This window comes from Salvelinus alpinus, chromosome 19, assembly GCF_045679555.1.
Source record: "Salvelinus alpinus chromosome 19, SLU_Salpinus.1, whole genome shotgun sequence".
Classification (NCBI taxonomy): domain Eukaryota; kingdom Metazoa; phylum Chordata; class Actinopteri; order Salmoniformes; family Salmonidae; genus Salvelinus; species Salvelinus alpinus.
This window is the reverse complement of record NC_092104.1, coordinates 16,664,801-16,679,891: the sequence shown is the minus strand read 5'-3', so window position 1 is coordinate 16,679,891 and position 15,091 is coordinate 16,664,801.

Sequence of the window (15,091 nt, the reverse complement as noted above, 5' to 3'; positions counted from 1 at the left end):
GAAAAATCATTGAAAAGAGAGTGACCTCAAAAAATAAAACATCTGAATGGTTTGTCCTCGGGGTTTTACCTGCCAAATAAGTTATGTTATAGTCACAGACATGATTCAAACAGTTTTAGAAACTTCAGAGTGTTTTCTATCCATACTAATAATAATATGCATATATTAGCATCTGGGACTGAGTAGGAGGCAGTTTACTCTGGGCATGCTTTTCATCCAAACGTGAAAATGCTGCCCCCTATCCTAGAGAAGTTAAAGGTCTTGCTCACATCGGCTACGGAGAGCGTGATCACACAGTCGTCCGAAACAGCTGGTGTTCTCATGCATACTTCAGTGTTGCTTGCCTCGAAGTGATTACAAAAGGCATTTTGCTCATCTGGTAAGCTTGTGTCACTCGGCAGCGCGCGGATGGATTTGCTTTTGTAGTCTGTAATATTTTTCAAGCCCTGCCACATTTACTCTGCTTTTATCTGGATTTACAACCTAAACCCACCTTACAGTGGCTGTCTGCATCTTAAATCATGGAAACAGTCATATACAGAAACACACAGACACACTCAGAGATGCACACACACACACACACACACACACACACACACACACACACACACACACACACACACACACACACACACACACACACACACACACACACACACACACACACACACACACACACACACACACACACACTTCACTCAGTGGTAGCATTCCAAGAGGGTTAGTTATTACATCTTCTGGGTGTATCTGCTTGTGTGTCCTTTGTCCTTGACCCCATTGATGGTGGCTATTCCCTTTATACAGACACACAGCCACTCACACACACATGCACACATGCAGACACATACACACAAACACCACTCCCTTCCAGGGGGGCTTGACATATTTATAACAGAGTTCAGGATAGCAGGCATGTCAGCAATGGAACCTGACCGACTTCATTATTAATTACTTAATTAATTAATCAATCAATCAATAAAATCAGACACACACAAAGCAACTGGATCTCGAGTGGCAGAGTGGTCTAAGGTACTTCATCTCAGTGCTAGAGGTGTCACTACAGATCCTGGTTTGAATCCAGGCTGTATCAAAACAAGCCGTGATTGGGAGTCCCAAAGGGTGGCGCACAATTGGCGCAGCGTCATCTGGGTTTGGCCGGTGTTGGCCGTCATTGTAAATAAGAATTTGTTCTTAACTGACTTGCCCAGTTAAATAAAGGTTCAATAAATAAAAAACCCTGACCGTAATGACACAGAACAACAGAATGGTATATGGCTAAAAATAATGGTCTTGATGTTTTAACTTTATGTTTTGTTAGGTTGATATCTCGTCGTATATTAGCTGTTACGCTACTGAATCCAGGCTAAAATCAAGGATGATCTTTTATTCTTTAATGTGTAATCTCAGTGATCTTATTCATGTTGTGAACACAGTCCATTCCAACAGGTAGATAAACTCTGTAGAAACTCTAAAAGCTGGAGTTTTATTAGTGCATGTGTGTTTGACAGGTAGAATATATATTGTCAACGAACAGATTTGCTTTATTGTCTTTTGAGGGCAATACTTACATCCTGATATACAGTTGGGTATAGTTACTTTCTAAATGTAATCTGTTACAGTTACTAGTTACCAGTCCAAAATTGTAATCAGTGACGTAACTTTTGGATTACCCAAACTCAGTAATGTAATCAGATTACATTCAGTTACTTTTAGATTACTTTCCCCCTTAAGAGGCAATTAAATGAAGAGAACAATGTATGTTACCAATTGAACCACATCTATTGCAGAATGAATTAATATTACAGTTTACTTAGATGGCCATATATGGATAAAATTGTACCTTATGGGTTGGTTATGTAGGGTTTTTCTAACCCATCGCTTTCTACTACATATAATAATACGATTAAATTATATCTTTACATTCAAATCCAAAGTCTATCAGAATTCCAATCATTCCAATAAATGTTATACCCCTTGATCTTCAAGAATAGGACTTGGAAATATGGAAATATAGATTAGACAAATTGTTTAACCTGAGCATGACCCCAAAACTAAGGACTTATTAGCCAGCCCTACTCTGTTGTTTATGATTTTGTTGTTATGGAGGACTGATTAGGATTATTGATTCGAGATGACAATAAATGCTGCGCTCCTGGAATGGTATGTTTTGAGCACTACTGAAAAGTGCTATTTACATGTGAAAATGAATGCCATAAGATGCATTGGCTATAGGCCTGTTGTTTACCTTTTTTGTTGGTGACACTTTGATATCTTGATAATATGCAGCTGTTTCAAGGGCAAATGCACAGATGGAACAATAACAAAATTGACTCCCCGCCTCTGTTTTGGTAAAAAGCTGAGGGATGGGCCTGGAGAAATGTAACCACTCTCAGATTAATAGACAGAGCTATGGATGCAAAATTATTGTTTTAACCACATTATGAGGCTGGCTATACAGTGTTTGTTTACATTTAGAATTTTTTCAAACATTGGAGCAAAACAAGCTTATATTTTGGGTTCTGATAGAGTGTGACAGTTGCACGAAGCTTATGAGGCATTTATAAGTTATATGCTTCAAAAATCAATGGATATATACACTACCAGTCAAACGTTTGGACACATCTACTCATTTCAGGGGTTTTCTTTATTTTTTACTATTTCTACATTGTAGAATAATAGTGAAGACATCAAAACTATGAAATAACACACATGGAATCATGTAGTAACCAAAAGTGTTAAACAAATCAAAATAGATTTCATATTTTAGATTCTTCAAAGTAGCCACCCTTTGCCTTGATAATAGATTTGCACACTCTTGGCATTCTCTCAACCAGCTTCATGAGGTGGTCACCTGGAATGGATTTCAATTAACAGGTGTGCCTTGTTAAAAGTTAATTCATGGAATGTCTTTCCTTAATGCGTTTGAGCCAATCAGTTGCGTTGTGACAAGGTAGGGGTGGTATACAGAAGATAGCCCTATTTGGAAAAAGACTAAGTCCATACTTTAGCAAGAACAGCTCAAATAAGCAAAGAGAAATGACTACCCATCATTACTTTAAGACATGAAGGTAAGTCAATGAGGAAAATGTCAAGAACTTTGAACGTTTCTTCAAGTGCAGTCGCAAAAATCATTAAGCGCTATGATGAAACTGGCTCTCATGAGGACCGCCATAGGAAAGGAAGACCCATAGTTCACTCTGCGGTCCAACTCATTCCTAACCATCCTCAGAAATTGCAGCCCAAATAAATGCTTCACAGAGTTCAAGTAATAGACACATCTCAACATCAACTGTTCAGAGGAGACTACGTATATCAGGCCTTCATGGTTGAATTGCTGCAAAGAAACCACTACTAAAGGACACCAATAAGAAGAAGAGACTTGGTTGGGCCAAGAAACACGAGCAATGGACATTAGACCGGTGGAAATCTTTCCATTGTGACCGCTGTGTCTTTGTGAGAAGCAGAATTGGTGAACGGATGATCTCAGCATTTGTGGATCCCACCGTGAAGCATGTAGGATGAGGTGTGACAGCGATACACCATCCCATCTGGTTTGCGCTTGTTTTTCAACAGGACAATGACCCAACACACCTCCAGGCTGTGTAAGGGCTATTTTACCAAGAAGGAGAGTGATGGAGTGCTGCATCCGATGACCTGGCCTCCACAATCACCCGACCTCAACCAAGTGAGATGGTTTGGGATGAGTTGGACCGCAGATTGAAGGAAAAGCAGCCAACAAGTTTTCAGCATATGTGGGAACTCCTTCAAGACTGTTGGAAATGATTCCAGGTGAAGCTGATTGAGAGAACGCCAAGAGTGTGTAAAGCTGTCATCAAGCAAAGGGTGGCTACTTTTTAGAATCTAAAATATGAAATATATTTTGATTTGTTTATCACTTTTTTGGTTACTACATGATTACATATGTGTAATTTCATACAATGTAGAAAATAGTAAAAACAGATTAAACCCCTTGAATGAGTAGCTGTGTCCAAGCTTTTGACTGGTACTCTATATATATATTTTATGCTGAAACCCTTTTAAACACCAATGGTATTCACTAAGTTAATGGTTCATATTTCGGATAGTGTTTTACAGCTTTGTCATTCTATTTCTTATTCAAATTGTTCCTATATTTTACGTGATAAGGCCACACAGAGGGCCAGAGATTATTACAGAGACCTGTTTTCTGACGTACACAAAAGGTAGATTACATAAAAATCCTTGAAAAATACAAATGTATAGGTGGACCAACTGGCGGCTGCTAGCCAATGGTTCTTGGATGGCGGTGAAAGTCTGTATCGTGTTTGGAAACATGATTTGTCTATATGTTGGGTCGGAAGAGAACTCGAAATACTTTGGGTAGATTAGGGAACCAGTGGTAATGTGGCTTAAAACAATATTTAGATCATGAAGAATGGGAATATGAGGGAACTTTCAAGACAGTTAAGGAATTACATAATTCGTACATCAACATATTGCTTTCAGCATTAATATTTTCCAGGTAGTTACCCATTACTCCTTTTTCCCTCAGGCCTGCTTTGCTTCTCTGTCTCTCTCTGTCTCTCTCTCTGTCTCTTCCTCTCTCTCTTCTACTGCTCCTCCTCCCGACAGCTGTTCCAATTACATATCTGTGCACGTGTAGTCCTCCTGGATTTGACCAGCCATTTGACAGTCTCTCAGCTGTGATTCACACCACATGCAAAAGCCCTGTCATACTGTACACGCACACACGGACACATACACGCACACACACTTGCATAAACACACACACACACACACACACACACACACACACACACACACACACACACACACACACACACACACACACACACACACACACTCACACTCACACTCACACACAAGTCCTCATACCTGCAGTCCACCACCTGCCCTGGAACTGAGCGTCTGTCAGATATTATCTGTTCATCTGTGCGTCCACTTTTTCTCTCTGCTTCTTCCCTACTGCTGCCAACTCACACACACAAAGAAGAGTTTCTATTCACAGATTTCCGCAAACACACTGTGGGATAGAGACACTGCTGTACTAACATTCTACTTTGCTTTCAACAATGGTTATACAAGTCATATTGTTTGAAACAGTACCAATAAAATACAGATTCTACAAAGCAGACTGTTAGTCAAATAAATAATGCAATGTGATGCTAGAACTGCTCTGTTTAATCATTCATATTGAAAGAGCAGGGATTGGTTCCAGACCCTAAGTACTAATCATTTCATTGTCACAAACCCTCTGGACAGGGCGTAGTGAAAACAGACATTTAGTCATTAAAACAGATCAGATTGTTTCCCCCTCTAAATATATTCCCTCTGATGGTGTTGGTGTTTTAATCAAACTATGTTAAATATATGTTAGAAAAAATTGTCAACCACCAAGTCCAAGTACAAGATACTGTCTGTACATACTTAGATAAGACTAGACTTCCCATCTCTTTACACGCTTGAATCAGTCAGGTGAACTCATGTATTCAGTAAACACACTTCACAGTGACATTTGATGTCCAGGCAAACATGAAAGTGAACATTTGAATGGTGACCTTTGCCCCTGAACTTCAGAGGTACCCCCAGAGGCCAACACACAGACATTTAGTAACCAGACCACACCAAACCAGATCCAACAGATAGGTGAAAGGTCAATGTAGGTGCCACTCAAGTAGTAGGAGAGGAATTTAAATAAGTAGGGGGCTTGGGGGGCCTGACCAACATGGAGGTGGTGGGGTTGGGGTGTGGATAAGATTGCAGCCTTGTGACACAGCAGCAAAAAATGTGTAAATTGGGCCTACACTTCCTTCTCATGTAATTGTAAAATGGGGAAAGTGAACCATATGCCACTTCAAGTATACATTCTTACTGTGTCAACAGTTGGCAGATGGTTCAAATCATAGACAATGTGTGTGTGTGTGTGTGTGTGTGTGTGTGTGTGTGTGTGTGTGTGTGTGTGTGTGTGTGTGTGTGTGTGTGTGAGAGAGAGGTCATTTGCATGGTCTTTGGGAATATTACTCTGCCTTGTTCACTACAACTGACAGGGAAGATATTGGTATTTTCCTTCTGGTCTGCTCTCTACTGCATATTCAAGATAAATAAAGGACAGTGGTGTACATTTTTTTTGTAAAATTTTTGCAATAAATAGCTCTGTAATTTTATACTCAATGTATATTATTTTATCCACCATAATATCATTAGTCTATCTGCCATCTCATTAGTATATATATATTACATTAACTATTTACAGTTGCAGAGAACGAGTCAGAACATTAAGGAGTGCCAAACCAAGAAGTCAGGTAATTGTATCGTCCCACCCGACGTGTCCTCGTTTGAGATAAAATACGACGTTGCCAACAACAAGGGAAGATATTCTATCTGACGACATATTTGGTGAAATTGAGGTTTCAAAGGAAATGGGAAGTGAGAGCTGAGTGAAATATCGGTATGGGAGAAAAGTATTGAATAATTAAATTAAGAATCCGATTAAAGCTATAACATGTTTCATGAATTATTCAGCTGGCGTTTATGTCCCAGGAAGTCAACTGAAAAACACATTCCTCTCGCAGATGTCCCCCTTCTCCTGTACACTCTACATTTAATCTGCAACAGTATTGATGGATACCATTATAAAATAAAATAATTAAATCTGAAAAGCAAAATTAATTGTGCCAATATTTCATCCCCTCTATATGCATCATTACGGAACAAGACCCAGACAATTTTTCACCATCAAAATATTAAAGCATAAATCAAAGGTTATAGGAGGAGAAAAAATACTTAGGCTTGAAAGTTATTGTTTTAACAGAATGACAAAATCATTACAATCAAATTTATGACCCAGGGTGGCAGTCATTTATATGATTTAGTGTTGGCACGTCACTGTAATATCCCAGTCATGCCCCTCGCGCTCTCTCATCTACTGTGGGGAAACTAATCCCACTTCTATCCTCCGCTTACTGTAACTGGAGGGGTCTGTTTCAGGGGAGGGGCCTCCATATTGGCAAATCGGTGTTCCGGAATTCCCCAGCTGTATCCCACAAATTTCTCTCATCTATTGTCGTGGGAATTGCTGCCGACAATTGGGATCCAGATTTGATGGATTTTTTGTTGTTGTTGTTACCTTTAAAAAAATGTAGTGGGTATTATGGTGCAAAAATGGCAGACATTGATTTACCTGTGTTCTGTTGGTTGTTTGTGAAACATTCGTGGAACATCATTTCCTGCGTTCTCTGTGAAGCCTGTCATGGCGTGGTTAACGGGGATAAGAGTGGTACTGTAAGTGTGAACATTTCTCCTAACCCAGCTGAAAGAGGGTGGATTCTTATGTCGAAACAAATACTGTTAAACTGCTTAGACAGCTTGATTGTCGATTTCGCCACTATATGAAGCTACTCCTGAGCATTTCTCCTGATCTTGTCCACATTCTGATTGTGCCCTCATTTTTAGACAGGTGTAGATGATTAAAAGACTCATTGTGATCTGATTGTGATCAGCTCTTCCTGGCCATCTCCGGAGGTAGTCAAGGACCCATTGTATCTGGATATCAATCAAGTGCAAATAGATCTGGATGGTCAAACCATTTAAATCATTATTATACCGGTCTCTGAAATCATTGACAGGAGCACCATTGATTTATGGCACTCACTCACTCACTCACTCACTCACTCACTCACTCACTCACTCACTCACTCATTCACTCACTCACTCACTCACTCACTCACTCACTCACTCACTCACTCACTCACTCACTCACTCACTCACTGAGAATCCCAAACCCAAACTTGAATTCACTGTTAGTTTCTTCACCCAATATAACTCATTGTGAGATGAAAAATATGCTCTTTATTGAAAACACATTCAGCTTATCTGTTGTCTCATACCCCCCTTCTCCCACTGTCTGTGGTTGGATGTGCTGATATGCCCGCAAGGCATTTTATATATTCCCCCCAAATATCTATTCATTAAGGCTACGTAATTGGCTGATTTATGACCTTTTCACACCGCTGGAGCGATTAACTGAGGACATCATTCAGAGCTGTCAGTCAAACTGATTGTTCACATGGAAACGGAACACCAAACAGAAGCCAATAAGGAAGACGCTTGGCTTTAGAATGTTCCTTCAAACGTGTTCCATTTAGGTGGGCTTCTCAACACTGTCAATCCTGTCCATATTGTGCTGCAAAATGACTTCAATTGACAGACTGAGGCTACATAAAATAAGGGCTGTTGTATTGAAATGGCCCTGCAAGAGCTCTTTGTGTGTGTATGTGTGTGTGTGCACAAGTTTGTTACCTTCCAAGAAATGTAAGGAAATGTACTGGAATAAAGTATTTTTTTATTAAACTCCTGTACACTGTAGAATAATAGTGAAGATATCACAACTATGAAATAACACACATGGAATCATGTAGTAACCAAAAAAAGTGTAAAACTTTGAGATTCGTCAAAGTAGCCACCCTTTGCTTTGATGACAACTTTTCACACGTTTGGCATTCTCTCAGCCAGTGTAACGCTCGTCGGAAGAAGACCAAGGTGCAGCGTACGTGTTCATGCTTCTTTATTAAAAAACCGAACACCAAACAAAACAACAAAAGAACAACGAACGTAACGTCTTGAGGGCTACACAGAGCTAACAAAAACAACATCCCACAACCTAAAGTGGCAAAACAGGCTGCCTAAGTATGATTCCCAATCAGAGACAACAATAGACAGCTGTCCGTGATTGAGAACCATACCCGGCCAAAACATAGAATCACAAATCATAGAAATAAAGAACATAGAATGCCCACCCCAAATCACACCCTGACCAAACCAAATAGAGACATAAAAATGCTCGCTAAGGTCAGGGCGTGACAGTAACCCCCCCCCCCCCCCCCCCCCCAAATGTGCGGACTCCGGCCGCAAAACCTGAACCTATAGGGGAGGGTCTGTTTGGGCATCTATCCGTGGTGGCGGCTCTGGTGTGGGACGTAGGCCACGCTCCACCTCTGGCTCACCCCCCTCTGGTGGTGCCTCTGGTGCGGGGACCCTCGTTGCGGGCCCCGGACTTGGGACCCTCGTTGCGGGCCACGGATTGGGGACCCTCGTTGCGGGCCCCGGACTGGGGACCCTCGTTGCTGGCCCCGGACTGGGGAGCCTCGCTGCGGGCCCCGGACTGGGGACTCTCGCTGCCGGCCCCGGAATGGGGACCCTCGTTGCGGGCCCCGGACTGGGGACCGTCGCTGGAGGCTCCGGACTGGAGACCATCGCTGGAGACTCCGGACTGGAGATCGTCGCTGGAGGCTCATTCTTAAATGGAAGAAGTTTGGACCCTCCAAGACTCTTCCTAGAGCTGGCCACCCGGCCAAACTGAGCAATCTGGGGAGAAGGGCCTTGGTAAGGGAGGTGACCAAGAACCCGATGGTCACTCTGACAGAGCTCCAGTGTTCCTCTGTGTAGATGGGAGAACCTTCCAGAAGGACAACAATCTCTGCAGAACTCCACCGATCAGGCCTTTATGGTATAGTGGCCAGACGGAAGCCACTCCTCAATAAGAAGCACATGACAGTCCGCTTGGAGCTTTCCAAAAGGCACCAAAGGACTCTCAGACCATGAGAAACAAGATTCTCTGGTCTGATGAAACCAAGATTGAACTCTTTGGCCTGAAAGCCAAGCATCACGTTTTGTGGAAACCTGGCACCACTCCCAAGGTGAAGCATGGTGGTGGCAGCATCATGCTGTGGGGATGTTTTTCAGCAGCAGGAACTGGGAGACTAGTCAGGATCTAGGAAAAGATGAAAGGAGCAAAGTACAGAGATGAAACTTAATGAAAACCAGCTCCAGAGCGCTCAGGACCTCAGACTGGGGTGAAGGTTCACCTTCCAACAGGACAGCCACCCCTAAGCACACAGCCAAGACAACGCAGGAGTGGCTTCGGGACAAGTCTCTGAATGTCCTTGAGAGGCCCAGCCAGAACCCGGACTTGAACCCGATCCAACATCTCTGGAGAGACCTGAAAATAGCTGTGCAGTGACTCTCCCCATCCAACCTGACAAAGAATGACAGGATATGCAGAGAAGAATGGGAAAAACTCCCCAAAAACAGGTGTGCCAAGCTTGTAGCGTCATACCCAAGAAGAGTCGAGGCTGTAATTGCTGCCAAAGGTGTTTCAACAAAGTACTGAGTAAAGGGTCTGAATACTTATGAAATGTGATTTTTCAGTTATTTTTTTCAAGGCTTTGAATCTATAGAGGGCTTTAACATGAATAGCAAGTTTTAACCGACAACGCGATCATTGGACAAACAGCAGTGTTTGGAAACGTGGCCGTTTATTATGCTGCGGGTGTCTTGGTTGGACAGAGGACATGTTTGAACTTTAGCAATTACAATGCATAGACATCCTCTCAATGTGTGGTGTGAGAGGATAATTATACAGAAAATTATCCTACAAACCCTCTGATAAATTGCCTGACTTGTTTGAGAAATGGTAAAGACACTACCCTAATGTTGCAAACTCAAAATACAGTTTCTTGTAACTCAGACTGTTATTCTAACATAGGCTGCAACAATGTAGGTTGCAACAATGTAGTCTCAAACATATGTTAATAACATTTAACCCTTTTAATCTTGTGTGGTAATCAGTTGTGTTAGATTTGAGTGTGATATCATTGAATAGTTTGTGTTCCTATGTGTATTGTCCATTTGATATGTGATGATGTGTGTGTGAGTTATGAGTTTTGTCCCACCCCTTTGCTAGCCAATAACTGTCTGGGTGGCTGTTATTGATAGGCTACACAGGGTGGTCTAAGGTAATTGATAGGAGTTTCCTATATTTACATTTGTTTGCTTGTTGTTATAATGATGATTGACTGTTTTCCATTACACAGCAAAGATGACTTGTCCTTGGCCAAGGCAACTCCTTCACGTTGTCCCTTATATAGGCCTACTTTGTCCCTACATTTCCCATGGACCACCCCCTAGCATTAGAGTTCTAGCCAATGGGCTTCAGCCCCTCGCAATTTTTCTGACAACTTGCAAGATGCACACACAGCAGAGGGACACAAAGAGCAATGACGCAATGCACATATATGCACAAATATAGAATACTACTCTGAACCATTCCATCTACAGTCCACCCACTGGGCACAGACATCATTTCAACGTCTATTCCACTTTGGCTCAACGTAATTTAATAGAAATAACGTGGAAACAAAGTTTTGTACATACTGACTGTTGTGTGTAATGTTTTTAAATGTATATAAATAGTAAAGTATTTTGTCTGTAATGTATTTTTTGTTGTGTCAAACCCCAATAAGACTAGCTGTCGCCATTGGCGTCGGCTAACGGGGAACCTAACAAATCTAAAATCAAATCGATTCAACCAGTGTGTGCACATTGTCCAGTTGCAGAAAGGTTTACTTTGTGCTTTTTATAGGAGGCCACAGTTCAACCTGTTGATTTACATTTGGTTGAGGTGTCAACTAACGTGAAATCAACTTGAAATCAACAAAACATTTCACCATGTCACTGGATTTAGGCTAAAAGTTAGATGAAAAAAATACGACATTCCCTTATGTTGATTACTTTTCGCAAATCCAATCAGTTTTCCACATCGATTCAACGTCACCAGATTTTTGTTGTTGTTGAAATGATGTGGAAACAACTTAGATGTAACCAGTTTTTGCCAAGAGGGACAGCAGAAAAGTATTGTTGGGTTCTTAACTTCCAATTGGCTTTCCAGGGGTATTTTCCCCTGGAGCCTGGAATGATCTGGACGTGAGTATAATTGCCAGAGATAATGGAGGGTAAATCTAACCAACGCTGATGGGGTCCTGATGGAGTCCTGATGGGGTCCAGCAGAAGGTTATTAGGAGTGCTCATTAGTACCCGACTGAAATGAAAGCAGGTCTTAGGTCTTTAGGTCTGAATCTGGCACTGGCTGACTGGCATTTGTCTTCAACACGGAACTTTGCACAGTCTAGTTCCAAAACAGGGGTGGTTAGTTTATTAATTTGGCAGAGAGAGAATTACTGTTAGCCTTACGGTCAGACAGTTAGTTACCATGTACTCTGTGTGATGACGAGGATTCTAAGGGAGTGTGTGCATGTGTGTGTGAATGGGGGGAGAGGGCTTTGGCAGGTTTAGGTCTGTATGTCTACAGTATATCAATTCAATTTCAATTCAATTCAATTCAATTCAATTCAAGGGGCTTTATTGGCATGGGAAACATGTGTTAACATTGCCAAAGCAAGTGAGGTAGATAATATACAAAAGTGAAATAAACAATAAAAATTAACAGTAAACATTACACATACAGAAGTTTCAAAACAATAAAGACATGACAAATGTCATACTATATATATGCAGTGTTGTAACAATGTACAAATGGTTAAAGCACACAAGTTAAAATAAATAAACATAAATATGGGTTGTATTTACAATGGTGTTTGTTCTTCACTGGTTGCCCTTTTCTTGTGGCAACAGGTCACAAATCTTGCTGCTGTGATGGCACACTGTGGAATTTCACCCAGTAGATATGGGAGTTTATCAAAATTGGATTTGTTTTCGAATTCTTTGTGGATCTGTGTAATCTGAGGGAAATATGTCTCTCTAATATGGTCATACATTGGGCAGGAGGTTAGGAAGTGCAGCTCAGTTTCCACCTCATTTTGTGGGCAATGAGCACATAGCCTGTCTTCTCTTGAGAGCCATGTCTGCCTACGGCGGCCTTTCTCAATAGCAAGGCTATGCTCACTGAGTCTGTACATAGTCAAAGCTTTCCTTAAGTTTGGGTCAGTCACAGTGGTCAGGTATTCTGCCACTGTATACTCTCTGTTTAGGGCCAAATAGCATTCTAGTTTGCTCTGTTTTTTTGTTAATTCTTTCCAATGTGTCAAGTAATTATCTTTTTGTTTTCTCATGATTTGGTTGGGTCTAATTGTGCTGTTGTCCTGGGGCTCTGTGGGGTGTGTTTGTGTTTGTGAACAGAGCCCTAGGACCAGCTTGCTTAGGGGACTCTTCTCCAGGTTCATCTCTCTGTAGGTGATGGCTTTGTTATGGAAGGTTTGGGAATCGCTTCCTTTTAGGTGGTTGTAGAATTTAACGGCTCTTTTCTGGATTTTGATAATTAGTGGGTATCGGCCTAATTCTGCTCTGCATGCATTATTTGGTGTTCTACGTTGTACACGGAGGATATTTTTGCAGAATTCTGCATGCAGAGTCTCAATTTGGTGTTTGTCCCATTTTGTGAAATCTTGGTTGGTGAGCGGACCCCAGACCTCACAACCATAAAGGGCAATGGGCTCTATGACTGATTCAAGTATTTTTAGCCAGATCCTAATTGGTATGTTGAAATTTATGTTCCTTTTGATGGCATAGAATGCCCTTCTTGCCTTGTCTCTCAGATCGTTCACAGCTCTGTGGAAGCTACCTGTGGTGCTGATGTTTAGGCCGAGGTATGTATAGTTTTTTGTGTGCTCTAGGGCAACGGTGTCTAGATGGAATTTGTGGTCCTGGCGACTGGACCTTTTTTGGAACACCATTATTTTGGTCTTACTGAGATTTACTGTCAGGGCCCAGGTCTGACAGAATCTGTGCAGAAGATCTAGGTGCTGCTGTAGGCCCTCCTTGGTTGGTGACAGAAGCACCAGATCATCAGCAAACAGTAGACATTTGACTTCGGATTCTAGTAGGGTGAGACCGGGTGCTGCAGACTGTTCTAGTGCCCGCGCCAATTCGTTGATATATATGTTGAAGAGGGTGGGGCTTAAGCTGCATCCCTGTCTCACCCCACGACCCTGTGTGAAGAAATGTGTGTGTTTTTTGCCAATTTTAACCGCACACTTGTTGTTTGTGTACATGGATTTTATGATGTCGTATGTTTTACCCCCAACACCACTTTCCATCAATTTGTATAGCAGACCCTCATGCCAAATTGAGTCGAAGGCTTTTTTGAAATCAACAAAGCATGAGAAGACTTTGCCTTTGTTTTGGTTTGTTTGGTTGTCAATTAGGGTGTGTAGGGTGAATACATGGTCTGTTGTACGGTAATTTGGTAAAAAGCCAATTTGACATTTGCTCAGTACATTGTTTTCATTGAGGAAATGTACGAGTCTGCTGTTAATGATAATGCAGAGTATTTTCCCAAGGTTACTGTTGACGCATATTCCACGGTAGTTATTGGGGTCAAATTTGTCTCCACTTTTGTGGATTGGGGTGATCAGTCCTTGGTTCCAAATATTGGGGAAGATGCCAGAGCTAAGGACGATGTTAACTTTTACTGCCTCAGAAACCCGGATCCGGGAGCACCCCCCACCCCCCACACACTGATTAGCATAGATAGCATAGCTTCAGAAGTAGATAGTAGCATCTAAATATCATTAAATCACAAGTCCAAGACACCAGATGAAAGATACAGATCTTGTGAATAAAGCCACCATTTCAGATTTTTAAAATGTTTTACAGGGAAGACAAAATATGTAAATCTATTAGCTAAACACGTTAGCAAAATACACCACTATTCTAACTCCATCAGTTTCTTACTCCTTCAGGTGCTATCACCAATTCGGCTCAACTAAGATATTGATAGCCAATAACCTATAAAAAAAACCATCAGATGACAGTCTGATAACATATTCATGGTATAGGATAGTTTTTGTTAGAAAAAAGTGCATATTTCAGGTAGAAATCACAGTTTACAATTGCACCGACCATCACAAATCCACTAGAATTACTAGATAGAGCAACGTGTATGACCAATTTACTCATCATAAAACATTTCATAAGAATAGACAAAGCATAGCAATGGAAAGACCCAGATCTTGTGATTCCAGACAATATTTCAGATTTTCTAAGCGTTTTACAGCGAAAACACAATAAATCGATAAGTTAGCATACTACATGTGAAAACGTTACCAGAGCATCGATTCCAGCCAAAGAGCGCTATAACGTAATCACCGCCAAAAGATATTAATTTTTTCACTAACCTTCTCAGAATTCTTCCGATGACACTCCTGTAACATCATTTTACAACATACATATACAGTTTGTTCGAAAAGGTGCATATTTAGCCATACAAAACCGTGGTTACACAATGAAAATACTAGGA